The 17,566-nt window shown below is 48.4% G+C and overlaps 9 non-coding genes and 1 pseudogene across 9 annotated transcripts; all 10 read right to left on the reverse strand.

Moving 5' to 3' along the window:
• Positions 1-622: 622 nt before the first annotated feature.
• Positions 623-821, reverse strand: LOC141223026 (U2 spliceosomal RNA). Its single transcript, XR_012290738.1, has one exon. It is a non-coding gene; the product is annotated as a U2 spliceosomal RNA (small nuclear RNA).
• Positions 822-1,936: 1,115 nt separating this feature from the next.
• LOC141222978 (U2 spliceosomal RNA) lies at positions 1,937-2,127 on the reverse strand. The gene has a single exon (XR_012290693.1). It is a non-coding gene; the product is annotated as a U2 spliceosomal RNA (small nuclear RNA).
• Positions 2,128-3,242: 1,115 nt separating this feature from the next.
• LOC141222979 (U2 spliceosomal RNA) lies at positions 3,243-3,433 on the reverse strand. The gene has a single exon (XR_012290694.1). It is a non-coding gene; the product is annotated as a U2 spliceosomal RNA (small nuclear RNA).
• A 1,115-nt stretch (positions 3,434-4,548) lies between these two features.
• LOC141222980 (U2 spliceosomal RNA) lies at positions 4,549-4,739 on the reverse strand. Its single transcript, XR_012290695.1, has one exon. It is a non-coding gene; the product is annotated as a U2 spliceosomal RNA (small nuclear RNA).
• Positions 4,740-5,854: 1,115 nt separating this feature from the next.
• On the reverse strand, positions 5,855-6,045 carry LOC141222985 (U2 spliceosomal RNA). Its single transcript, XR_012290700.1, has one exon. It is a non-coding gene; the product is annotated as a U2 spliceosomal RNA (small nuclear RNA).
• Positions 6,046-7,160: 1,115 nt separating this feature from the next.
• Positions 7,161-7,351, reverse strand: LOC141223022 (U2 spliceosomal RNA). The gene has a single exon (XR_012290734.1). It is a non-coding gene; the product is annotated as a U2 spliceosomal RNA (small nuclear RNA).
• A 1,118-nt stretch (positions 7,352-8,469) lies between these two features.
• On the reverse strand, positions 8,470-8,665 carry LOC141223038 (U2 spliceosomal RNA). Its single transcript, XR_012290748.1, has one exon. It is a non-coding gene; the product is annotated as a U2 spliceosomal RNA (small nuclear RNA).
• A 5,553-nt stretch (positions 8,666-14,218) lies between these two features.
• On the reverse strand, positions 14,219-14,298 carry LOC141223078 (U2 spliceosomal RNA; annotated as a pseudogene).
• A 1,115-nt stretch (positions 14,299-15,413) lies between these two features.
• On the reverse strand, positions 15,414-15,604 carry LOC141222981 (U2 spliceosomal RNA). Its single transcript, XR_012290696.1, has one exon. It is a non-coding gene; the product is annotated as a U2 spliceosomal RNA (small nuclear RNA).
• Positions 15,605-16,719: 1,115 nt separating this feature from the next.
• Positions 16,720-16,910, reverse strand: LOC141222982 (U2 spliceosomal RNA). The gene has a single exon (XR_012290697.1). It is a non-coding gene; the product is annotated as a U2 spliceosomal RNA (small nuclear RNA).
• Positions 16,911-17,566: the final 656 nt, after the last annotated feature.

The following is a 17,566-nucleotide window of genomic DNA, read 5'->3' on the forward strand; positions in this document are numbered from 1 at the left end:
ACAGAGACCGCCATAAGCAACAGTTTAACAGAATGCCACAGACTAATCAACCAAACTTTTTGGGTTGGGTTCTCTTTTATAGTCTGCAGGCATTAAATGAAAGAAGTCAGTGTTCCAGCAGAAGGAGACAACGTTTCAGAAAAGGCATTGTAGCAAACCAAAAAAGAAATTTTAAGCGCAGCAGAGTAACCAGCGCACATACCTGTTAGCTCAGGTGAGTTTAAAAGGCTGCTGTTGATAACAAGGGCATTTGCTAAATAGATGGTGTGTGTGCAACAATATACTGAAAGGTCAATTATATTGTGCAGCTTATCTCACCACCTGTAGTTATTTAGGTGAAAGCTCCAAAATGCTTGCCTAATATGTCTGTTTATCCAAAAGGAAGTAAAAAAGGAGAGCTAGAAAGATAGCATTGCATCACATTACATGGCAATGCAATGCACAGTTGCTGAAGTTGAACCAAAATGAGCTTGTAATCTGGCTTCTGCAACTTTGAACATGAAAAATCCAATGAGGAGAAGAAAAGCAAAGCCAAAGAGTCCATCCCAAAATCCGACAAACAAGCAAAATGAACAAAAAACATTGAATTCAATTCTTTCTGATTTTAGAAACTGCATTAAAGAAGGGGTGCACCGGTCCTGGAGATACTGCAATACCAGGTCAATGCGTGGAGTGGACAGAGCAAGCTCTTTTTCCATCTCCCTGTTCTAAAAATCCATTTAATATATGGTCCCCAGATAGGGGACGTATCAGATATTAAACTGATAAGAATTTAAGAACAGATACTACACTTGATCTTAGCCAAAAGGCCGAGAAGCGATAACCAGAATTGGTTTCAAACTACGGAGCCACCCAAGGATCCTGAAAAGTCCATTTGTGGAGATGAGCTCCTGGACTCCCGTTAAGAAGACATGTTGTCAACCTCTAGATCCCTTACATGCCTGCACTTTTCGGCTTGCTGCTGCTGCAATCCACGCGTTTTAGATCTGCATAACTCCACCTCTTTAAACACAGCACCTTCACCCCCTGCTGTTCCCACCCGCCTCAACACCGTTGGAAGGGAGGAGAACCAATTAAGGCGGGGGGTGGGGTGGAACGAGCAGCTGTCTACCCTTAGCAGGAGGGCTCCTGATTACATACCTCTCCTGCTGCTGCTGCTGCTGGCTGTCCAGCAGCAGACTGAAGGTGGCTGCTGCTGTGCACAGGTATATAAAGGCTCAGAGCCTATTATGACACGCGCAGCCAGCGTTCCATTGCCACATTCCATCTACTGCAGGCAGGATACCTGGCTGGCTGAATGTCGCTGAGAAGCTCACAGAGACCGCCATAAGCAACAGTTTAACAGAATGCCACAGACTAATCAACCAAACTTTTTGGGTTGGGTTCTCTTTTATAGTCTGCAGGCATTAAATGAAAGAAGTCAGTGTTCCAGCAGAAGGAGACAACGTTTCAGAAAAGGCATTGTAGCAAACCAAAAAAGAAATTTTAAGCGCAGCAGAGTAACCAGCGCACATACCTGTTAGCTCAGGTGAGTTTAAAAGGCTGCTGTTGATAACAAGGGCATTTGCTAAATAGATGGTGTGTGTGCAACAATATACTGAAAGGTCAATTATATTGTGCAGCTTATCTCACCACCTGTAGTTATTTAGGTGAAAGCTCCAAAATGCTTGCCTAATATGTCTGTTTATCCAAAAGGAAGTAAAAAAGGAGAGCTAGAAAGATAGCATTGCATCACATTACATGGCAATGCAATGCACAGTTGCTGAAGTTGAACCAAAATGAGCTTGTAATCTGGCTTCTGCAACTTTGAACATGAAAAATCCAATGAGGAGAAGAAAAGCAAAGCCAAAGAGTCCATCCCAAAATCCGACAAACAAGCAAAATGAACAAAAAACATTGAATTCAATTCTTTCTGATTTTAGAAACTGCATTAAAGAAGGGGTGCACCGGTCCTGGAGATACTGCAATACCAGGTCAATGCGTGGAGTGGACAGAGCAAGCTCTTTTTCCATCTCCCTGTTCTAAAAATCCATTTAATATATGGTCCCCAGATAGGGGACGTATCAGATATTAAACTGATAAGAACAGATACTACACTTGATCTTAGCCAAAAGGCCGAGAAGCGATAACCAGAATTGGTTTCAAACTACGGAGCCACCCAAGGATCCTGAAAAGTCCATTTGTGGAGATGAGCTCCTGGACTCCCGTTAAGAAGACATGTTGTCAACCTCTAGATCCCTTACATGCCTGCACTTTTCGGCTTGCTGCTGCTGCAATCCACGCGTTTTAGATCTGCATAACTCCACCTCTTTAAACACAGCACCTTCACCCCCTGCTGTTCCCACCCGCCTCAACACCGTTGGAAGGGAGGAGAACCAATTAAGGCGGGGGGTGGGGTGGAACGAGCAGCTGTCTACCCTTAGCAGGAGGGCTCCTGATTACATACCTCTCCTGCTGCTGCTGCTGCTGGCTGTCCAGCAGCAGACTGAAGGTGGCTGCTGCTGTGCACAGGTATATAAAGGCTCAGAGCCTATTATGACACGCGCAGCCAGCGTTCCATTGCCACATTCCATCTACTGCAGGCAGGATACCTGGCTGGCTGAATGTCGCTGAGAAGCTCACAGAGACCGCCATAAGCAACAGTTTAACAGAATGCCACAGACTAATCAACCAAACATTTTGGGTTGGGTTCTCTTTTATAGTCTGCAGGCATTAAATGAAAGAAGTCAGTGTTCCAGCAGAAGGAGACAACGTTTCAGAAAAGGCATTGTAGCAAACCAAAAAAGAAATTTTAAGCGCAGCAGAGTAACCAGCGCACATACCTGTTAGCTCAGGTGAGTTTAAAAGGCTGCTGTTGATAACAAGGGCATTTGCTAAATAGATGGTGTGTGTGCAACAATATACTGAAAGGTCAATTATATTGTGCAGCTTATCTCACCACCTGTAGTTATTTAGGTGAAAGCTCCAAAATGCTTGCCTAATATGTCTGTTTATCCAAAAGGAAGTAAAAAGGGAGAGCTAGAAAGATAGCATTGCATCACATTACATGGCAATGCAATGCACAGTTGCTGAAGTTGAACCAAAATGAGCTTGTAATCTGGCTTCTGCAACTTTGAACATGAAAAATCCAATGAGGAGAAGAAAAGCAAAGCCAAAGAGTCCATCCCAAAATCCGACAAACAAGCAAAATGAACAAAAAACATTGAATTCAATTCTTTCTGATTTTAGAAACTGCATTAAAGAAGGGGTGCACCGGTCCTGGAGATACTGCAATACCAGGTCAATGCGTGGAGTGGACAGAGCAAGCTCTTTTTCCATCTCCCTGTTCTAAAAATCCATTTAATATATGGTCCCCAGATAGGGGACGTATCAGATATTAAACTGATAAGAACAGATACTACACTTGATCTTAGCCAAAAGGCCGAGAAGCGATAACCAGAATTGGTTTCAAACTACGGAGCCACCCAAGGATCCTGAAAAGTCCATTTGTGGAGATGAGCTCCTGGACTCCCGTTAAGAAGACATGTTGTCAACCTCTAGATCCCTTACATGCCTGCACTTTTCGGCTTGCTGCTGCTGCAATCCACGCGTTTTAGATCTGCATAACTCCACCTCTTTAAACACAGCACCTTCACCCCCTGCTGTTCCCACCCGCCTCAACACCGTTGGAAGGGAGGAGAACCAATTAAGGCGGGGGGTGGGGTGGAACGAGCAGCTGTCTACCCTTAGCAGGAGGGCTCCTGATTACATACCTCTCCTGCTGCTGCTGCTGCTGGCTGTCCAGCAGCAGACTGAAGGTGGCTGCTGCTGTGCACAGGTATATAAAGGCTCAGAGCCTATTATGACACGCGCAGCCAGCGTTCCATTGCCACATTCCATCTACTGCAGGCAGGATACCTGGCTGGCTGAATGTCGCTGAGAAGCTCACAGAGACCGCCATAAGCAACAGTTTAACAGAATGCCACAGACTAATCAACCAAACTTTTTGGGCTGGGTTCTCTTTTATAGTCTGCAGGCATTAAATGAAAGAAGTCAGTGTTCCAGCAGAAGGAGACAACGTTTCAGAAAAGGCATTGTAGCAAACCAAAAAAGAAATTTTAAGCGCAGCAGAGTAACCAGCGCACATACCTGTTAGCTCAGGTGAGTTTAAAAGGCTGCTGTTAATAACAAGGGCATTTGCTAAATAGATGGTGTGTGTGCAACAATATACTGAAAGGTCAATTATATTGTGCAGCTTATCTCACCACCTGTAGTTATTTAGGTGAAAGCTCCAAAATGCTTGCCTAATATGTCTGTTTATCCAAAAGGAAGTAAAAAGGGAGAGCTAGAAAGATAGCATTGCATCACATTACATGGCAATGCAATGCACAGTTGCTGAAGTTGAACCAAACTGAGCTTGTAATCTGGCTTCTGCAACTTTGAACATGAAAAATCCAATGAGGAGAAGAAAAGCAAAGCCAAAGAGTCCATCCCAAAATCCGACAAACAAGCAAAATGAACAAAAAACATTGAATTCAATTCTTTCTGATTTTAGAAACTGCATTAAAGAAGGGGTGCACCGGTCCTGGAGATACTGCAATACCAGGTCAATGCGTGGAGTGGACAGAGCAAGCTCTTTTTCCATCTCCCTGTTCTAAAAATCCATTTAATATATGGTCCCCAGATAGGGGACGTATCAGATATTAAACTGATAAGAACAGATACTACACTTGATCTTAGCCAAAAGGCCGAGAAGCGATAACCAGAATTGGTTTCAAACTACGGAGCCACCCAAGGATCCTGAAAAGTCCATTTGTGGAGATGAGCTCCTGGACTCCCGTTAAGAAGACATGTTGTCAACCTCTAGATCCCTTACATGCCTGCACTTTTCGGCTTGCTGCTGCTGCAATCCACGCGTTTTAGATCTGCATAACTCCACCTCTTTAAACAAAGCACCTTCACCCCCTGCTGTTCCCACCCGCCTCAACACCGTTGGAAGGGAGGAGAACCAATTAAGACGGGGGGTGGGGTGGAACGAGCAGCTGTCTACCCTTAGCAGGAGGGCTCCTGATTACATACCTCTCCTGCTGCTGCTGCTGCTGGCTGTCCAGCAGCAGACTGAAGGTGGCTGCTGCTGTGCACAGGTATATAAAGGCTCAGAGCCTATTATGACACGCGCAGCCAGCGTTCCATTGCCACATTCCATCTACTGCAGGCAGGATACCTGGCTGGCTGAATGTCGCTGAGAAGCTCACAGAGACCGCCATAAGCAACAGTTTAACAGAATGCCACAGACTAATCAACCAAACTTTTTGGGTTGGGTTCTCTTTTATAGTCTGCGGGCATTAAATGAAAGAAGTCAGTGTTCCAGCAGAAGGAGACAACGTTTCAGAAAAGGCATTGTAGCAAACCAAAAAAGAAATTTTAAGCGCAGCAGAGTAACCAGCGCACATACCTGTTAGCTCAGGTGAGTTTAAAAGGCTGCTGTTGATAACAAGGGCATTTGCTAAATAGATGGTGTGTGTGCAACAATATACTGAAAGGTCAATTATATTGTGCAGCTTATCTCACCACCTGTAGTTATTTAGGTGAAAGCTCCAAAATGCTTGCCTAATATGTCTGTTTATCCAAAAGGAAGTAAAAAGGGAGAGCTAGAAAGATAGCATTGCATCACATTACATGGCAATGCAATGCACAGTTGCTGAAGTTGAACCAAAATGAGCTTGTAATCTGGCTTCTGCAACTTTGAACATGAAAAATCCAATGAGGAGAAGAAAAGCAAAGCCAAAGAGTCCATCCCAAAATCCGACAAACAAGCAAAATGAACAAAAAACATTGAATTCAATTCTTTCTGATTTTAGAAACTGCATTAAAGAAGGGGTGCACCGGTCCTGGAGATATTGCAATACCAGGTCAATGCGTGGAGTGGACAGAGCAAGCTCTTTTTCCATCTCCCTGTTCTAAAAATCCATTTAATATATGGTCCCCAGATAGGGGACGTATCAGATATTAAACTGATAAGAACAGATACTACACTTGATCTTAGCCAAAAGGCCGAGAAGCGATAACCAGAATTGGTTTCAAACTACGGAGCCACCCAAGGATCCTGAAAAGTCCATTTGTGGAGATGAGCTCCTGGACTCCCGTTAAGAAGACATGTTGTCAACCTCTAGATCCCTTACATGCCTGCACTTTTCGGCTTGCTGCTGCTGCAATCCACGCGTTTTAGATCTGCATAACTCCACCTCTTTAAACACAGCACCTTCACCCCCTGCTGTTCCCACCCGCCTCAACATCGTTGGAAGGGAGGAGAACCAATTAAGGCGGGGGGTGGGGTGGAACGAGCAGCTGTCTACCCTTAGCAGGAGGGCTCCTGATTACATACCTCTCCTACTGCTGCTGCTGCTGGCTGTCCAGCAGCAGACTGAAGGTGGCTGCTGCTGTGCACAGGTATATAAAGGCTCAGAGCCTATTATGACACGCGCAGCCAGCGTTCCATTGCCACATTCCATCTACTGCAGGCAGGATACCTGGCTGGCTGAATGTCGCTGAGAAGCTCACAGAGACCGCCATAAGCAACAGTTTAACAGAATGCCACAGACTAATCAACCAAACTTTTTGGGTTGGGTTCTCTTTTATAGTCTGCAGGCATTAAATGAAAGAAGTCAGTGTTCCAGCAGAAGGAGACAACGTTTCAGAAAAGGCATTGTAGCAAACCAAAAAAGAAATTTTAAGCGCAGCAGAGTAACCAGCGCACATACCTGTTAGCTCAGGTGAGTTTAAAAGGCTGCTGTTGATAACAAGGGCATTTGCTAAATAGATGGTGTGTGTGCAACAATATACTGAAAGGTAAATTATATTGTGCAGCTTATCTCACCACCTGTAGTTATTTAGGTGAAAGCTCCAAAATGCTTGCCTAATATGTCTGTTTATCCAAAAGGAAGTAAAAAGGGAGAGCTAGAAAGATAGCATTGCATCACATTACATGGCAATGCAATGCACAGTTGCTGAAGTTGAACCAAAATGAGCTTGTAATCTGGCTTCTGCAACTTTGAACATGAAAAATCCAATGAGGAGAAGAAAAGCAAAGCCAAAGAGTCCATCCCAAAATCCGACAAACAAGCAAAATGAACAAAAAACATTGAATTCAATTCTTTCTGATTTTAGAAACTGCATTAAAGAAGGGGTGCACCGGTCCTGGAGATACTGCAATACCAGGTCAATGCGTGGAGTGCACAGAGCAAGCTCTTTTTCCATCTCCCTGTTCTAAAAATCCATTTAATATATGGTCCCCAGATAGGGGACGTATCAGATATTAAACTGATAAGAACAGATACTACAATTGATCTTAGCCAAAAGGCCGAGAAGCGATAACCAGAATTGGTTTCAAACTACGGAGCCACCCAAGGATCCTGAAAAGTCCATTTGTGGAGATGAGCTCCTGGACTCCCGTTAAGAAGACATGTTGTCAACCTCTAGATCCCTTACATGCCTGCACTTTTCGGCTTGCTGCTGCTGCAATCCACGCGTTTTAGATCTGCATAACTCCACCTCTTTAAACACAGCACCTTCACCCCCTGCTGTTCCCACCCGCCTCAACACCGTTGGAAGGGAGGAGAACCAATTAAGGCGGGGGGTGGGGTGGAACGAGCAGCTGTCTACCCTTAGCAGGAGGGCTCCTGATTACATACCTCTCCTGCTGCTGCTGCTGCTGCTGGCTGTCCAGCAGCAGACTGAAGGTGGCTGCTGCTGTGCACAGGTATATAAAGGCTCAGAGCCTATTATGACATGCGCAGCCAGCGTTCCATTGCCACATTCCATCTACTGCAGGCAGGATACCTGGCTGGCTGAATGTCGCAGAGAAGCTCACAGAGACCGCCATAAGCAACAGTTTAACAGAATGCCACAGACTAATCAACCAAACTTTTTGGGTTGGGTTCTCTTTTATAGTCTGCAGGCATTAAATGAAAGAAGTCAGTGTTCCAGCAGAAGGAGACAACGTTTCAGAAAAGGCATTGTAGCAAACCAAAAAAGAAATTTTAAGCGCAGCAGAGTAACCAGCGCACATACCTGTTAGCTCAGGTGAGTTTAAAAGGCTGCTGTTGATAACAAGGGCATTTGCTAAATAGATGGTGTGTGTGCAACAATATACTGAAAGGTAAATTATATTGTGCAGCTTATCTCACCACCTGTAGTTATTTAGGTGAAAGCTCCAAAATGCTTGCCTAATATGTCTGTTTATCCAAAAGGAAGTAAAAAGGGAGAGCTAGAAAGATAGCATTGCATCACATTACATGGCAATGCAATGCACAGTTGCTGAAGTTGAACCAAAATGAGCTTGTAATCTGGCTTCTGCAACTTTGAACATGAAAAATCCAATGAGGAGAAGAAAAGCAAAGCCAAAGAGTTCATCCCAAAATCCGACAAACAAGCAAAATGAACAAAAAACATTGAATTCAATTCTTTCTGATTTTAGAAACTGCATTAAAGAAGGGGTGCACCGGTCCTGGAGATACTGCAATACCAGGTCAATGCGTGGAGTGGACAGAGCAAGCTCTTTTTCCATCTCCCTGTTCTAAAAATCCATTTAATATATGGTCCCCAGATAGGGGACGCATCAGATATTAAACTGATAAGAACAGATTTTTTTTTGATTGAATATATCTTTTATTAGCACAAAAAATAAGTTAACAGACAGTGTACAGTGCCGCAGCCCAGTACACACAGAATTCTACATCATATTTACATAGCATGAGGATACGACGCACTAACTAGACACATCACACCCCTATGCTACACAAAACACTCAATCTGAAAGAAAAAGCATGTCAATCAATACAGTACGACGAACCGTGATAAGGGATGGGGATTGGGAAAAAGGGGATGGGGAGGGGAAAATCACAGGCCCGAAGCTTTATTGAAAGACAAGACACATAAGGGGAGAGGGGGAGGAGGGGTTTAGTCCTCGTCCTCGTCCTCCGGACCGTCCATGATGGAATAGTCTCTGAGCAGGCTGTGGATCAGCCTGCGGCAGTCCTGGGATGGACATCCTCTCCCTCCTCAAGATGAGCCGGTTCCTGGCGACCCAAACGGCATCCTTGAAAGCAGTTCATAAGGCGCCAAGCCTCCTGGATGGCTCCGACGGTATGAACCCCAGGGAAGAGTCCGTAAAGCACAGAATGTGCGATAGGCTCGCCTTGGGGACAGAGTTCCTCAGTCGTCCTCAAGTGCAGTCAATAGGCGCTGTGCAAATCCGCAGTCCCCAAAAAGTGTGCAAAGATGTTTCCTCCACGAAGGGCGACCTTGGGCAGTACCGGGTCTTGCACAGGTTCCGGGCATGCATGAATGACCGGACGGGCAGTCCGCCCTGATCGCCATCCACGACAAGTCCTTGTGCCGTTGGTCAGCCTGTCAGACGACACATTTGTCCACACAGTCTCCAGCCGTGTCCTGGTGAAGTCCTGTGATGTTCTCCACGTCATTCCTGGCTCTGATTAGCTTGTGGATAGTTTTGGCTTCCACAAGTCGGGCTTGAGTCCCTCCAGTTGATGCTCCCCCACAAATCGAACGACGTCTCCGTAGAACCATGGCGTCGTCCAGTTGTAGGGGAAGGAGCTGTCCCACTTGTCCCAGCCGGAGTCGCCTCAAAGAGGAAGCAGGAAGAAGCGAGACATGACCTGCCCGCGAGCCATCTTGACTTGCAAAGTCCGGCGGACACAATCACACACAAAAGAGGATGCCAGGAGGGTGGGGATATCTGGAACGCCCTTCCCACCCTTGCGAGGCTCCTTGTACATGACGGCCCGCCTGACTCTGTCCATCTTGGATCCCCAGACAAAGTGAAACACTGTCCTGGTAATGGCCCTGCACACAGTGACGTGTGGGGCCAGGCCTGGCTGCCGGTGTACTGCAAGACGGGCAGGACCTCATTACGCAGGACGAGTGCCTTACCCTCACAAGTGAGGTGTCTGAGGCTCCAGAGTCCGATCGTTGCTTCACCTTGGCCAAGCGTTCTTGCCAGGACTTGAGGGCTGCTCCTTCCTTCCCGAACCCAGACTCCCAGCACCTTGAGGAAATCCGGTGAATGTTGAAGGGGAAGGGGGCGGAGGAGGCCGGCTGCCAATCCCCGAGAGCATGGCTTCCGACTTCCTGCAGTTGAACTTTGGCCCCTGAAGCCCGGCCGAACCTCTCACACGTCTGGACGAGGGCGTCGACTGAACCACGATCAGCGCAGAAGACGGTGACGTCGTCCATGTAGAGCGAGCACTTGACCTCGTGTCGTCCCGGACCCGGTGCGGTGATCCCTCTGATCTCTCCATTCTGCCGGATAGCCTCTGCGAAGAGTTCTATAACACAAACAAAAAGAAGAGGTGATAGGAGGGCAGCCTTGTCTGACCCCAGAGAGGACAGGGAAGGGGTCAGTCTTCCAGCCGTTCACCAACACCGAGCTGTGGATATCAAAATACATCAGACGGACATACGAACAAAACATGTTACCCAAACCTAACCGGTGCAGAGCTCGGCCCATGAACTCGTGGGAAACCCGGTCGAAGGCCTTCTCCTGATCCAAGGAGAACCCAGGGCCGCGTGTGCGCGGTGGACCTTGATGTACTCGACCGTGTCCCGCACCGAGAGCGAGGCTGTCTGCGATGCGACGTCCAGGGATGCCGCAGGTCTGGTCCGGGTGGATGATCCGTCCGATGACCGTCTTAAGTCGTGTCGCCATCGTCTTGGCCAGGATCTTGTAGTCCACGTTGAGCAGAGTGATGGGACGCCATTCCTCAGGTCGCACCACTCTCCTTCCGCTTGTCCAGGATCGTGACCATTCCTTCCCTCAAAGATGGAGGGCATTCTACCCTCCACCACCATCTCTCGTACAGGTCCAACAGGTCAGGACAGATGAGGTCTCCAAGCGCTACATAGAGCTCCGCTGGAAGACCATCACTGCCGGGGTCCTGCGGTCCTAAAGGATTTAGCGGCAGAGGAGCAATTCGCCCACCATCAGAGGTTTGTCCAAGGCTGCCGTGCCTGCAGGATCAAGATGGTTAGTGATACCTGACAGGAACTTATCAGCAGCTCGGGGTCGGTAGTCTTGTGGGAGTAGAGTTCGCTGTAGAAGTCCGCTGACGACCCTCATCACGTCCTCCTTCCCGTCGCATGTTTCCGCTCTCGTCTCGCAGCTCGTCAGGGGCGTGTGACCGCATGAAGTTTCCTGAAAAGAATGAGTTACATTTCCTCACCCTTCTCCAGATTCTCCACTTTGGAACAGGAAGATGATTCGCTTGGACTCCTCCTCAAAGTGCCTTTTCAGGCTCTTCTTGGTCTCCTCCAGCTCCTCCCTCACGTCCCAGCCGCAGTGAAGAAGGTCCTGCAGCGACCGCAGCTCGCGCTGCAGCCCTCTGAAGTCCCTCCTCTTCTCACACTCCTGTTGTCGACCCTTGGCCTGAAAGAAACAGCGAAACTCAAGTTTAACATATTCCCACCAATCAGAGACTGTTTGGAAGCTACCCTTGTAGGACTGCCACATTGCGTAGGCTGCTCTCAGCTCCTCCACGACTTCAATCTGAGCCAGCCAGAGCACAAGTCAGCTTCCAGGAGCCGGGGCCGGAACGGAAAACTGTCGCCGAGGACACCTTGTAAGTGAATGGCTCTGTGGTCGGAGAAGAAGCAGGAGACCATCGAGTGCCTACTCTGCCTGACTGCCCGAGAGGTGAACACAAAGTCAATCCGGAGCGGAGATGAGCCATCGGGTCGGCTCCACGAATAGTTCGTGGAGCCTCTCCCCATGGAGCCCACCACGTCCTGAAGAGAGGCCTCGGTTACCATCTCGATGAGCAGCTTGGACGTGATGTCCAACTGGGCAGATGTGCCAGAACTACGACCGTCCTCCTCGATGGGGCAGTTGAAATCCCCGGCCATCACTAAGGTCTGGTGGTGGCAAGCTGAAGCCGCAGGGTCTGGAAAAGCTCCAAACGCTCATTCTTCCAGTGGGGACGCATACACGTTGATGAACCTGACAGGTTCTCCCACCCAGTTGCCATCTACAACAAGAGCCCTGCCGCAGATGAGCTCCTGGACGGACTCAAGCGTGAATGCGCCCCCCCTGATCAGAATTGCGACCCCCGCAGACTTGCAGTCACCCCCACCGGACCAGTAGGATGGACCGTGGGACCACTCCCTGGCCAGATGTTTGAAGGACCTAGAGGAGGGAAGGGAACATTCCTGCAACATATAAACATCACACAACTGGGAAGGAAGCATAAATAGTCTGACGTCTGAACTTGTCCTTGATGCTCCTGACATTAATGGAAAATAAGTTAATATTAGCCATCATGTAGGGAAAAAAGAAAAAGTTAGCGCAGGCAATACACCTTAGTTACCACTCCGGTCGGGTGGTCCCTCGTCGGTGTTGACTGCTGGTGACGGGATCACCAGCAGGCCCTCTTCCTCCATCTGGTCAAGCAGCGCGGCCTCAATCTCGGCGACCACCAGTTCCTCCTCTTCTGGCTCGGCCACCAGGGTCTCAACCATGTGCTCCATCTCTTCTGGCTCAGGGAGGGTATCCTCCTTTTCGCCTACGAAATCCAGAATCTTCTTTTTGGAGGATTCAGTAGCAGGGCTGTCCTCCACCTTCCTCTTTCCCCGGGTTGGAACTGGGGAGACAAGAAGGGGAAAATCCTCCTCGGAATAGATAGCGGCGGGTGGAGGAAAGGTTAATTCCACCGCTACCATGGTCTGGGGAGGGAGAGTGGCTGCCGGGGCAGGGGAAAGGACACCTGCTGAGGAGTAGGGGAAGGAGGAAGAGGAAGTGGAATCCTCAGCAGGGGTGGCCGGGGTGGGGGGGGATTGGACGGGGGTGGCAGGGGGAGGGATCGAGAGAGGGGTGACAGAACTCTTACCCTCCTTTGACTTTTTCTTCTGCTTCGGAGCTGCTGGGACCGTCGCTGGGGCTTTGGCCACCGACTCCTTGACCGCTTTGGCCTTGGTCGTCTCGGCCTTGGCCGCTGGGGCCTTGGTCGTCGCGTCCTTGACCTTCACAGGCCTGGTCGTCGGGGCCTTGTCCTCCGTAGCTGGGGTCGTCGCAACCACCGATGCCCAGGATCTCTCACGCCTGGGGCAATCCTTGTACAGATGAGCCGCCAGCCCACACAGGTTGCAGGACGTCTTCTTCGGGCAGTCCTTGAGCTGTGTCCCGTCACTCGACAAATCCTGCAGGCATCCTCCTTGCAGTCCTTCATCTCGTGGCCGTTCTTGCCGCATCTCCTGCAGTTCCGCGGCATGTCCGGGTAATAGATGAGGCCGTAGGAGTTGCCCAGGGAGAATGTCGGGGGCAGGTGCCGAAGTCCGTCTGAGTACGCCAGGTCCCTGTGAAGTCTAACGGTCACCGACCACTTACCTGTCCAGAAGCCGAGTCCATTCAGGATGTGAGAGGGTTCCTTCACAACCAAACAGAAGCGTCTCAGGACGGTACAGATGTCTTGGCCTGGGGTGTGCGGGTTGCGCATGGAGACCGTGATCCTCCTTTCATCCCTCTGGATAGGGCAGCTACCTGTAAAGGCAGAGAAAGAATTATCCGGTCCTTTTGCGCTTACCATTTCCCAGAACCTCCTGCAGGTGTTCACAGTGGCGAAGGTGACGAAGAAGATCCCCGTCAAGAAGGTCTGGATGCTGAGGGTGTCCGACCTGGAGAAGCCTCGATCCAGCAGCATCTTCTGGCAGAACACGTCCGAGGACATGTCCGGCACCCTCCCATCCACTTCCTTCAGCTTCAGGGCCACCGTCTGCCGCATCCATGGCTCCAGGGCTGGAGCTTCGTGGCGGGGCTTCTGGGGTCCCTTCTGCTGGCCAGTCGTGGAGGCAGAGTCCTTGGGGTCAGAATCGGCTCCTGGCTGGGCCCTCCTGGCTGTCCCCAGCTCCAGGCTCTTCTTTTCGGCCTTCCTCGCAGCGCTTGCCATGGCTTTCCTCCTGCAGTTACTTCTTGGAGCTGGATCTGGAACTCTTCCCGGAATGGGTGGAGCTATGCAGATTCTTCTCCCGTCGTGTTCTGGACAAATTCCCCGAAAGGTCTTTGTCTCGATGATTTTCTTCCTCGAAGATTCCACAGGACAGCCCGATTCTTCTCCGAGTCTTCGTCTTCTTCTGGATTCTTTAGAGCTTCTTCCTCCCACCGATATCCGCCTTCGTTCTCTGATGTCAGCTGGGCTCCGAAGCTCTTCTCCTTCCGAGTTCGATCGCTCTCATCAAGTGTAGATCGTAGCTCTTGTGTTCTTAAAAGAACAGATACTACACTTGATCTTAGCCAAAAGGCCGAGAAGCGATAACCAGAATTGGTTTCAAACTACGGAGCCACCCAAGGATCCTGAAAAGTCCATTTGTGGAGATGAGCTCCTGGACTCCCGTTAAGAAGACATGTTGTCAACCTCTAGATCCCTTACATGCCTGCACTTTTCGGCTTGCTGCTGCTGCAATCCACGCGTTTTAGATCTGCATAACTCCACCTCTTTAAACACAGCACCTTCACCCCCTGCTGTTCCCACCCGCCTCAACACCGTTGGAAGGGAGGAGAACCAATTAAGGCGGGGGGTGGGGTGGAACGAGCAGCTGTCTACCCTTAGCAGGAGGGCTCCTGATTACATACCTCTCCTGCTGCTGCTGCTGCTGGCTGTCCAGCAGCAGACTGAAGGTGGCTGCTGCTGTGCACAGGTATATAAAGGCTCAGAGCCTATTATGACACGCGCAGCCAGCGTTCCATTGCCACATTCCATCTACTGCAGGCAGGATACCTGGCTGGCTGAATGTCGCTGAGAAGCTCACAGAGACCGCCATAAGCAACAGTTTAACAGAATGCCACAGACTAATCAACCAAACTTTTTGGGCTGGGTTCTCTTTTATAGTCTGCAGGCATTAAATGAAAGAAGTCAGTGTTCCAGCAGAAGGAGACAACGTTTCAGAAAAGGCATTGTAGCAAACCAAAAAAGAAATTTTAAGCGCAGCAGAGTAACCAGCGCACATACCTGTTAGCTCAGGTGAGTTTAAAAGGCTGCTGTTGATAACAAGGGCATTTGCTAAATAGATGGTGTGTGTGCAACAATATACTGAAAGGTCAATTATATTGTGCAGCTTATCTCACCACCTGTAGTTATTTAGGTGAAAGCTCCAAAATGCTTGCCTAATATGTCTGTTTATCCAAAAGGAAGTAAAAAGGGAGAGCTAGAAAGATAGCATTGCATCACATTACATGGCAATGCAATGCACAGTTGCTGAAGTTGAACCAAAATGAGCTTGTAATCTGGCTTCTGCAACTTTGAACATGAAAAATCCAATGAGGAGAAGAAAAGCAAAGCCAAAGAGTCCATCCCAAAATCCGACAAACAAGCAAAATGAACAAAAAACATTGAATTCAATTCTTTCTGATTTTAGAAACTGCATTAAAGAAGGGGTGCACCGGTCCTGGAGATACTGCAATACCAGGTCAATGCGTGGAGTGGACAGAGCAAGCTCTTTTTCCATCTCCCTGTTCTAAAAATCCATTTAATATATGGTCCCCAGATAGGGGACGTATCAGATATTAAACTGATAAGAACAGATACTACACTTGATCTTAGCCAAAAGGCCGAGAAGCGATAACCAGAATTGGTTTCAAACTACGGAGCCACCCAAGGATCCTGAAAAGTCCATTTGTGGAGATGAGCTCCTGGACTCCCGTTAAGAAGACATGTTGTCAACCTCTAGATCCCTTACATGCCTGCACTTTTCGGCTTGCTGCTGCTGCAATCCACGCGTTTTAGATCTGCATAACTCCACCTCTTTAAACACAGCACCTTCACATCCTGCTGTTCCCACCCGCCTCAACACCGTTGGAAGGGAGGAGAACCAATTAAGGCGGGGGGTGGGGTGGAACGAGCAGCTGTCTACCCTTAGCAGGAGGGCTCCTGATTACATACCTCTCCTGCTGCTGCTGCTGCTGGCTGTCCAGCAGCAGACTGAAGGTGGCTGCTGCTGTGCACAGGTATATAAAGGCTCAGAGCCTATTATGACACGCGCAGCCAGCGTTCCATTGCCACATTCCATCTACTGCAGGCAGGATACCTGGCTGGCTGAATGTCGCTGAGAAGCTCACAGAGACCGCCATAAGCAACAGTTTAACAGAATGCCACAGACTAATCAACCAAACTTTTTGGGTTGGGTTCTCTTTTATAGTCTGCAGGCATTAAATGAAAGAAGTCAGTGTTCCAGCAGAAGGAGACAACGTTTCAGAAAAGGCATTGTAGCAAACCAAAAAAGAAATTTTAAGCGCAGCAGAGTAACCAGCGCACATACCTGTTAGCTCAGGTGAGTTTAAAAGGCTGCTGTTGATAACAAGGGCATTTGCTAAATAGATGGTGTGTGTGCAACAATATACTGAAAGGTCAATTATATTGTGCAGCTTATCTCACCACCTGTAGTTATTTAGGTGAAAGCTCCAAAATGCTTGCCTAATATGTCTGTTTATCCAAAAGGAAGTAAAAAGGGAGAGCTAGAAAGATAGCATTGCATCACATTACATGGCAATGCAATGCACAGTTGCTGAAGTTGAACCAAAATGAGCTTGTAATCTGGCTTCTGCAACTTTGAACATGAAAAATCCAATGAGGAGAAGAAAAGCAAAGCCAAAGAGTCCATCCCAAAATCCGACAAACAAGCAAAATGAACAAAAAACATTGAATTCAATTCTTTCTGATTTTAGAAACTGCATTAAAGAAGGGGTGCACCGGTCCTGGAGATACTGCAATACCAGGTCAATGCGTGGAGTGGACAGAGCAAGCTCTTTTTCCATCTCCCTGTTCTAAAAATCCATTTAATATATGGTCCCCAGATAGGGGACGTATCAGATATTAAACTGATAAGAACAGATACTACACTTGATCTTAGCCAAAAGGCCGAGAAGCGATAAACAGAATTGATTTCAAACTACGGAGCCACCCAAGGATCCTGAAAAGTCCATTTGTGGAGATGAGCTCCTGGACTCCCGTTAAGAAGACATGTTGTCAACCTCTAGATCCCTTACATGCCTGCACTTTTCGGCTTGCTGCTGCTGCAATCCACGCGTTTTAGATCTGCATAACTCCACCTCTTTAAACACAGCACCTTCACCCCCTGCTGTTCCCACCCGCCTCAACACCGTTGGAAGGGAGGAGAACCAATTAAGGCGGGGGGTGGGGTGGAACGAGCAGCTGTCTACCCTTAGCAGGAGGGCTCCTGATTACATACCTCTCCTGCTGCTGCTGCTGCTGGCTGTCCAGCAGCAGACTGAAGGTGGCTGCTGCTGTGCACAGGTATATAAAGGCTCAGAGCCTATTATGACACGCGCAGCCAGCGTTCCATTGCCACATTCCATCTACTGCAGGCAGGATACCTGGCTGGCTGAATGTCGCTGAGAAGCTCACAGAGACCGCCATAAGCAACAGTTTAACAGAATGCCACAGACTAATCAACCAAACTTTTTGGGTTGGGTTCTCTTTTATAGTCTGCAGGCATTAAATGAAAGAAGTCAGTGTTCCAGCAGAAGGAGACAACGTTTCAGAAAAGGCATTGTAGCAAACCAAAA

This window comes from Phyllobates terribilis, unplaced genomic scaffold (genome assembly GCF_046119375.1).
Source record: "Phyllobates terribilis strain yellow unplaced genomic scaffold, ASM4611937v1 Scaffold_366__1_contigs__length_1906876, whole genome shotgun sequence".
In the NCBI taxonomy this organism is placed as follows: Eukaryota; Metazoa; Chordata; class Amphibia; order Anura; family Dendrobatidae; genus Phyllobates; species Phyllobates terribilis.